The sequence below is a fragment of the Octopus bimaculoides genome, chromosome 7 (genome assembly GCF_001194135.2).
Source record: "Octopus bimaculoides isolate UCB-OBI-ISO-001 chromosome 7, ASM119413v2, whole genome shotgun sequence".
NCBI classification, from domain to species: Eukaryota; Metazoa; Mollusca; class Cephalopoda; order Octopoda; family Octopodidae; genus Octopus; species Octopus bimaculoides.
Genome location: NC_068987.1, coordinates 27,983,364 through 27,993,028, shown reverse-complemented (window position 1 = coordinate 27,993,028; position 9,665 = coordinate 27,983,364). Strand labels below are relative to the sequence as shown.

Below are 9,665 nucleotides of genomic sequence, written 5' to 3'. Positions count from 1 at the left end.
ACTTATATATATTTATATATACGTATACAATAATCCTTTGAGATCTCAGATATTTTTTCTGAATCTCCTTGATTCTTTTAATGTGCTGGTTCCCTGGTATTAAATTGATATTAATTAATATCCAATTTTTTACCCTATTGTTTTAATTTTATATACATGTATATATATAGAATTTCACATCCCGAGCTTTAAACTAATACATACATATATACAGTGTTGGGGTTAAGTGTGCCACGTTATACTTTTTTATGTGTATGTCATCATCTAGCATTTTATGTATATGTATGTACTTATCTTTTTAGACTTTTATATTGTTTTTATATTTATCTTTATTAATTTTGTCTATTGATTTCTCTGATGTGGCAATGAAATATCAAAAAGATCATCTTAAATTGTTGCTGTGATGAAGATGCTTTGGACCGCACAGAATATATCATTTTGATGAATTGCTTTAAGTCCTTTGTAGGTGGATAGTATACTAAAGAGACATTTAGATAAATTACTATAAACATATTCTCTATCTACCTGCTTGTTAGACATGTTCCAGAAATGATTATAATGTTCCTCACATTTGTGAGTTCATTTCTTAAGTTGATAGTGTATTAAAATATATAACGTGTTGATCTCTGTTTCATAAAATGACATAATTTTTGCAGTAATTTATGAAGTAAATGGCTGTTGTTTACAAGAACATATGCAACATTAATTTGATTTCATTTTCCTCAGTTATAAATTCTTATTATTCCCACTAAGAAAATTATAGCATAACTATTTGATGTAAATTCATTGGCTTTGCAAAGTGGTATAATAATTGTCCAAAGTGTGACCAATCATTCTGTAGATTGTGAAAATGTGTAGTTTTTAAACTGCTATATGAACACTTTGCTAATCAAGTTCTTGCATAAAATTCAGGTGAACACCTGAATTTTATTTATACCTTCTGTTATTATCATGTGTATTTACACACACATACATATACATGTGTATGCACCCACACTGATATATATACATTTGTGTTTGTACATGTATACTTCAAAGGCTCTCATACTCTACAGTCATCTCATGGCTATTACTTTTACATTCTTTAACAAACATGTTCATTAGGAATCTCTGAAGGGTAATCCATTGTCATTGAAGTTGTATCTTCCAGCTGTTAGAATCAAATGCTGAACTTTTGGGAGAAAATCTCTCATGTTTCGTGAATTGAATCTTACAGTTCATTGGATCTTTAAAGCAATAAACTTGATGTGGAAGGAGACTTGAATGTTTAATGAACAATAACATTTATGAGATCTCCACACATCATTTAAAAAAAGAATCTAGGTCAGTGGTTAGCTGATTTAGTGGCTAACACTGAGTTTTAAAAAAACCCTGCTAAATTTAAAATTCTTTGCAAGCTTTTACTATCAAAAGAGAAGTCAAAAGCATTCATCAAGCTCAGCACCTTCGAATTGTTGACCACTACAAATATGATTTGATACCACATAATTCTAGTAAATTACTGCTTCTGGCAGTAACAATATCATTTCTCTCACTACTCATAAGCATAGATATTGTATCACAAATGGATGTATCACTGTTTCTAATCAAAACACTGTTAACATATTATCATATAGCCACATCAGTTTCTTGAGAAATACCACTATCACAAACAATAATAGTAACATCCTTTAACAACAATCAATAACACTGTTACCATTATCACCAAACACAACAAACTTAGCATGCACCTTCTTTCAACCTACTCCTCCATTTCTGTCTTAGTCATTTTCCATTATCAGCATTGTTTTTAGTGAAGTTATTCTCTCTTATCCAAAATATTCCATTTGCAGCTACATAAATATTTCATTTGAACAATTTACTTCTTAAAATTGAAAACATTTGCCATAAAATCTATTTGAATAAACAGTATGAATGTATTTAAAGTAGCTGTTAGCTCAGAACTAACAATTGAATGCTAACCTATCTACAACTTTCTTAGATCAATATTCATCTCCCCCTCTTAGAGCTGGGATTTTAACAGAAATTTCCTGGCTGAGAAGCACTGTGAAAGCTGCTAAATGTAATAGCATATTCATATTCACTAGAAATCACCACATCATTTAATCATGTGAAACTGAAGTAAATTATCAACCAAATAGAAATAACTTAGATTGTTTTCTGTTGCATGTACATCGAATAAAGTTATGTGAGTCAGCATAGTCTATAAAACCAACTTCTCCAAATAACAAAAAGAAAGCATTCATTTTAAAACTGAACTTGGCTTGTTCAGGTATTTAATTGTCTGCGCATGTTTTAAAATTCTCACAAGTGAATTTCATATCATTGAAATAATGATTTTTAATTGGCTGTGTGGTTAAGAAGTTTGCTGGTCAACCAGAGAGTTTCAAGTTCAGTCTCACTATGGGGCACCTTAAGTGTCTTCTAGGGACCAAAGCCCGGTGAGTGAATTTAAAGTGTGTAAGTGAAAGAAAGAAATATGTTGTGTACATATATATATATAGGCGTGTGTGTTTGTGTGAATACATACAAATATATATATATATATATGTATATATATATATATATATATACATATATATGTGTATATGCACACATTATCTTTTAGTTGTTTCAGTCATTGGACTACAACCATGCTGGGACACTAATGTGAGGGTTTAGCTGAATAAATCAACTCCCCTATTTATCTCTTTTTAAGCCTGGTACCTATTCTATCATTGATTTTTGTTGAACAGCTTAGTTACAAGGATATAAGAAAGCCACACCACTTGTCAAGCAGGGGTGGGGAACAAACACAAAGACACACACAGACATATACATATATGTATATATATTATGGACTTCTTTCACTTTCTATCTACCAAATCCACATGCAAGGCTTTTGTTGGCCTGGAGTTATGTAGTATAGAACACTTGCTGAAGATGCCACTGAGTAGCACTCAGCCTAGAACCATGTTACTGGGAAGCAAACTTCTTGCTACACGCACGCCCACACACACACACACACACACACACACACACACACACACACACACACACACACACACACACACACACATTTCGCTCTTAACTATAGAACTCGAAGCAGATAAAGTTATAAATAATAGCTTATAAATTTGGTTTAAACACCAAATATTTACATGTTATTATTTCTAACTTTATCTACTTCAATATTTACTGTTAAAAACAAATTATTTCATGTTCTCTCGAAGATTAAAAATTCTTGACATAAACACACATTATTATCATTTTAGTGTCTATCATCATTTAACAGCCATTTTCTATGCTGGTCAGATGGTTTAACAGGAACTGGCAAAGCAGAGGACTGCACCAGACTTTACTGTCTGTTTTAGCATGGATTTTATGGTTGGATGCCCTTCCTAATGCCAACCACATAACAGACTGGTACATGCATATATATATATATATATATATATATACACACATACATACATACACATGTAGGTACTTATATATTGATATTTGTATATCTATGGCCATGGTTATTCCTGTTGATATTTGCATTCTATAAAAGTCTCTAGCTATGAATGGTCATGTTTTTACTTCTGTCAACAAATCATCAACAAGCTCACTTTGCACCAATTAAAGATGTGTGAGATATGAGATTGATTACTTGCAAATAATTTAAAGGTTAGTTGTAACAGGTAGAACATTTAACTGTTAAATATTGCTCAGGTAATATATTCATTAACTCACACTTGCATGTAAAAATTGCTGTAAATGTGAACAAACAAATGAAATGAGCATACATATTCAAAACTAAGAGACAAAAAAAATGTAGTTATAATATTCATCCTTTTAAGCATTAAGGCCTATTCTAATTAGATCTGAAATTAAACTAACATCCAATTTGTTGGAAAGTAACTGCTACTCCAGATTTCTAGTAATAAAATGATTTCCTATATAATGCACAATGCCACAAAATTTTAGGAGAGGGTATAGTGTAATATATTGTATCTAGTACTTGGCTATTATTGTTTTTATGGACCCTTACCAGACGAATATAGCAAAATGCTGGAATGGAAACTGTAAAGGGACATAATTCCATTCTGCAAGACATTTTGTCCATAATTCTTCAGATTTTGCCATCTATCTCCCAAGTGATTATAATAAGTGACTTGTTATAACGGTCACAAATTTCAAGAGAGAGAATAGTTGATAAATTATCTTCAATACTTGACTAGTGTGAAGGTGCATGGCTTCATTTTTAGGGTTTTGAGCCAATACAGACATATTAGAAATTATTCATATGAATACAAATGACATTTTTCTGATGCTCATGCAATTTTATTATGATTACACTATGTAACACGATTTTTGCCCTTAGGTTAGAAACTGTTATTTTCTATTTACTTTTCCCTAGAAAGTATGGAAAACGGCTAATATTTCCTTTAAACTTTGCTTTTATTACATTTATTGAAACCCTAAAGAATCCCTTGCAACATATGGCTATGATGTCCCCCTACTACTCTTGCTCATGATCAGAAATGCATATGTAATGTCAGCTACTTAGGGACATGATCAAGTGGCTAAGATCAAGTGACTGACAAGCAAATCTGTGGTATTGAGCAAAACATTTGCTCCAACAATATTACTCCTTCAGCTACTCAATACTGAATCTGTCTGAAATGTAATGGTAAATATGTCAGTTTCAAAACATTGATGCCCAGGTCACAAAAGCAAAGTTTGAAGGGAATAGTAGTCATTTCCTTTGCTTCCTAGATAGAAGCAAATAAGAAATAACACTTACTAACCAAAGACAAAATAAAAGTTTTGTTACCCTGCATAATAATAGATTTTCAACAGTGTAAGTGTCTGTGTCTTATGGCCTTCACAAACTTTTGGGCACTGCAGTGCTGAAACATCTTTATGGGGTTCCTTTGGAAATGTGCTGTGCGTGAGAAGACCCGGCAAGCCAAGTAAGATCGTTGCCAGTGCCCCTGGACTGGTTCTTGTGTGGGTGGCACATGAGATGCACCATTTTGAGCGTGGCCGTTGCCAGTACCGCCTGACTGGCTCCTGTAGGATTTTCGAGCGAGATCGTTGCCAGTGACCCTGGACTGGCTTGTGCGGGTGGCACATAAAAGACACCATTTCGAGCGAGGCCGTTTTCGTGCGGGTGACACGTAAAAGCACCCACTACACTCTCTGAGTGGTTGGCGTTAGGAAGGGCATCCAGCTGTAGAAACTCTGCCAAATCAGACTGGAGCCTGGTGTTGCCATCCGGTTTCACCAGTCCTCAGTCAAATCGTCCAACCCATGCTAGCATGGAAAGCGGACGTTAAACGATGATGATGATGATGATTCAAATTATACTTCCTATAGAATAGTATTCCATGATAAGGTTAAGTATCTGGTAAGGGCGTGACACATTCAAGCAGGAAAAGGAGGAAAGCTGTGTATCAAGTTAATTTGATAGTGGTGATGCATCTAGTGGAAACAGACAAAAAGAGGCCTTTGTGTTAGTGGATTAGAAAGAATATAAAGCCATAACTCAAGACTGAAGGGCTATCTTTGATAGCAATGTAGTTGAAGAACATGTTTTGCAAAAGGATTATCTCACAGTTTTGGTTGAAGATTATTGTGAAAAGTGCAGTTAAAGGTTTTATTTATGTAGTGCATAGGTGGATCATGGGTTTCCCATTTTCAGATGAATGCTGTTATCTTAGTGCTTATTGCTGTCAGAAACCTTGTTATCATGAATTTTAGTCTTTTTGTAAAGAAATTCCTTTCTCTATGTATACACATAAGGATTTGTGAGTGTTTAAAACAAGGAGCAGCCATTTAATACAAACCCAATATTAGTTATTGCAATTAAGGAGGCAAACTAATATAAGAGTTATCTCTAAATGTAATTGCTATTTGTCAAAACTTCTAGTGATACATTCATTCCCCTTGTTAGGTATACTTTTTTAAAAATTACTATACATATATTTTATAAACTATTTAACCTCATAACAGCTAATATTATTGAGTGGTTTTGTACAAAAAAATCTTCCCTACTATGAAAGAATTATTAAACACTCATCAGACATGGTTGATGCAAAATGTAAAGGATTCGCTCTTTTGTACTGGAGGTTTGAAAAGATACCATTCAGTCAATGAGTCACAGAATTGCAGGGGAAAAGAACAGGAAAATATGAAATAAAAATTACAGACAAATGCAAGCCTTTGTGTTTTGTGTTCCACTATTTTTGCAACAACTCTGTAAATTGTTGATCGTATCTGTTCTTTTCAAACCTCAAATACAAAAGAGCCCAAGTTATACATTTCCACTCAGCCATGTCTGACAAGTACCTAATTATTCTGCCATTGTACAGAGGATTATTTTGTATGAAACCATTCAATAGCCTGTTATGGGGCTAAAGTTATAATACTCTATAAATAATATACCTACTCTATTATCTAATATGCAAGTGTGCTCTTTTCTTTTGGTTTACAAAAATAACTCCTCGTCTACAGTATATAATTCATACATTCACATATAGATATATATGTATATAGAAGATGGATTTTATTAAATATCTATATAGCTGGTGCTGAAATACTTGAAAAGGCATCATTTACCACTAATATCATGAATGTACGAGTTTCACATGTTCTTCAATAATGGTACTCACAGAATGTAACTCATTACAATGAAAGACTAACAGAGATTCTGTGCTTTTATTGAATGTTGTTTACTTTACTGTTTTAGCATTTTTCTATCTAACATAGTTTGCAGTCATAAAAAGCATATTTCAATAAAATTAGCTTTCTTTGAGAGTTGTCAGATTTCATCTTACAATAGATGCATCTTCATCTGTAAAGTGATGGAGATTTATGCATAGTGTATCTTACAACATATGCATATACGTAGTCATTCAGTTCTATTCACTTATACTAACATATAGATAAGATAAAGGAATAAATATAAAACAAAAATATGTGTTGTTAGAAGAAAAAAAATCATAAGTACATGCATAAAAAAAGATATTGTTATAGGAAAATATTCTTGTGTGAAGATCTTTAAAATTGCTTTATGTATGCTTTATCAGTAGAAAATATCCAAGAACATTTCCTGTTCCTGTGATATGATCAGAAAGTGTGTGTCACTGACTGGTTTTAAAAACAATAAACAAAAAAAAAGGGAGAGGAAACTGTTATATGCATTTGGAAAACAAAACAAATATCACACAACATAAGATGAATTTTACAGTACATATTCAGCATTCATTTTCATTTGTAAATTGACCTGAATGTGCATCTTACCTCATTTATTTGCTCAAAATTTAATCTGACCTAGCTTGTGGTACGGACATGTGTTTTGAATTTAAAGTATGGCTGTGTGGTTAGTGCACAGGCATGGTTGGGTGGAAGGGAATATCTATGGCTTTGTGATTAAATTTGTATCATGATTACATGGTTTCAGGCTCAGCTAGCATATAGTATCTTGGGCTCAGCTATTGTATAGTATCATGTTTCAGGTACTTTGCTTGGGTGATTTTAGTATTTTGTGATTTTCCTTCTCTGTATATGCCTAATATCTCTTAAGATTCCTCCTGGTGTAATGAAGCATTTGCAAGTTCTCTGTTATTACTGAAAACATTATTCAAGATGGCAGTGTCCTAACTGACTTCATTGCTCTAAAGTTCTTGCAATAATCTGACCATCATTTTATACAAACAGTCTCATCAGTAAGAAGAGACCTTTTCTTTTTTGTCCTCAACAGGTTTCAAAAGCAGACCTATCATCTTTTATCACAGATTTCATCTTACTACGTTGGTCTGCCTTCTGCTGCTCCTTATTTTCTTTCATTCTTTCTCTGAACTTATTTACAATGCTCTATTATTGATTTACTTCAGTTTCATTTTGTTTTGCATTAGTTCAGGATATTAGTGATCCAGATTTTTTTTTTTTTTTGCTTTTCCTACCACATCTATAGCTGTTTCTCAAGGTGCATGCTGTTGTCAGTCAGAGTTAATATCTTTTTGTAAGTGGAGGGTAGCAAACCTGCCACCAATATTGATCTCAGATATTACTGGAATCTCTGAATTATTTAATTTGTCTACATCGTACCTTATACATAGAGTTCTTTGCTTATTGATAATTCTTAACCAGAACTTGAGTATCATCAGTATCACGCCATAGTCTCTCTATCTTATATTGGACTTAAACTTGTCATATTTAATGATGAAGTCAATCTTGTTATTAGTCTTGCCATTAAGAGCATGCTATGTCATTCTTTGTTATGTCTTGAGATCAATGAATTGGCTCATGTTGCTTTGGAAAGGCTTGTGTCTGCTTAAAAGTCACAGTCCACAATCATTTGTTTCTCTAATAGTAAATGCCCCACTGTGTGTGCCCATTTTCAATAATGCTGACATCTTTCTTCGGAACTGTTGCGATGGTTTTTCTGTAGGTCATCTTGAAATTCTATCTACATTATCATATTCGAATAATGGAGAATAAACTTGTATAATGGCAATATACTGCAGTTATGCAACAATATGTAATGCAACAAGTTTGCTGCATACTGACAGTCAACAAGTAACTGAGTTTTCTTTGTTCTTGTTGGTGATGAATCCCCTTCCATTTTAGTATTGCGGACTATCTCTACTGTACCACAATTTGTAGTTTTCATCTGTAGTTGTTTCTTCTAATCTAATCCAGTTGACTCCAGGATGTGTGAACCTTTGTATAACTGGTAAACTCATGAACATGATATTTTACCATTCCACACATGTAGGAAGCATTGTCATTCCATATCTATGACATATGGAATATCATTCCATATCTCACAAATGTTGGATATTGATGTCAGTGTCTTTGTCATAGATTTCTTTTGTAGCTCACGCTCATTGGTTGCATCCACCCTGGGGACTAGGCTTAGTTGAGTGTCGTCATTGATTTTCTGGACTTCAGGTGAGGTTTTAGATCCAAAAAATCATATTTACATTTGAACTATAATTTAGATATATTTTCAGTTCATATATGTAACTTCTGTAGTACATGTTTTAAAATTGGTAAGACACAGAAAAGATTAGCATGACTGTTAGTCAATGGTGTCATATAAATTTGTGAAGTGTCCCATATTTTTAATCAAAGTAGTACCTCAATAGAGCTATAGTCCAATGATGGAAACCAGCAACAGAACAGAAAAATAGCATCAATGTCAGATGATGTAGAATGATTCAATTCTGGAAAAATAAAGTAGCATATTGTATGTGAAAATAATAGTTGTTATTACATTATATATTATGATATCTAGCAAATTATTTGGTGAATAACTGAACTAAGAGACAAAAATAACAACAGCATTAGCCATATAAGATTATTTACTCAAACAGAGGTTACATGAATAATATTCAACAAAAGTGAAGCATGCTTGTCACAGTCATTTCAATTTTAGCAGTTCAAATATGAAACCTGTACTATTGTTGTAACTTCATTCTTAAATACATCATATACCATAACATATACAAGGAAAGAAAATGTTGAATTCAAACTGTCTCTGCACATGTGCTCAACTAATAAGGAATGTTAAATCTGTGATAGATAAGATTTTTAGCATTTAAAGGATTTCAAGTCTTGGCCACAAGAGCTACTTTTATTAAGAGTCATGAAATTATACTCTGTAGGCATACCAGTTCATAGCTTTTGCT

At 32.9% G+C, this 9,665-nt stretch overlaps 1 non-coding gene across 1 annotated transcript; it reads left to right on the top strand.

Annotated features, from left to right (window-relative positions):
• Nucleotides 1-8,996: 8,996 nt before the first annotated feature.
• On the top strand, nucleotides 8,997-9,100 carry LOC128248425 (U6 spliceosomal RNA). The gene has a single exon (XR_008264667.1). It is a non-coding gene; the product is annotated as a U6 spliceosomal RNA (small nuclear RNA).
• Nucleotides 9,101-9,665: the final 565 nt, after the last annotated feature.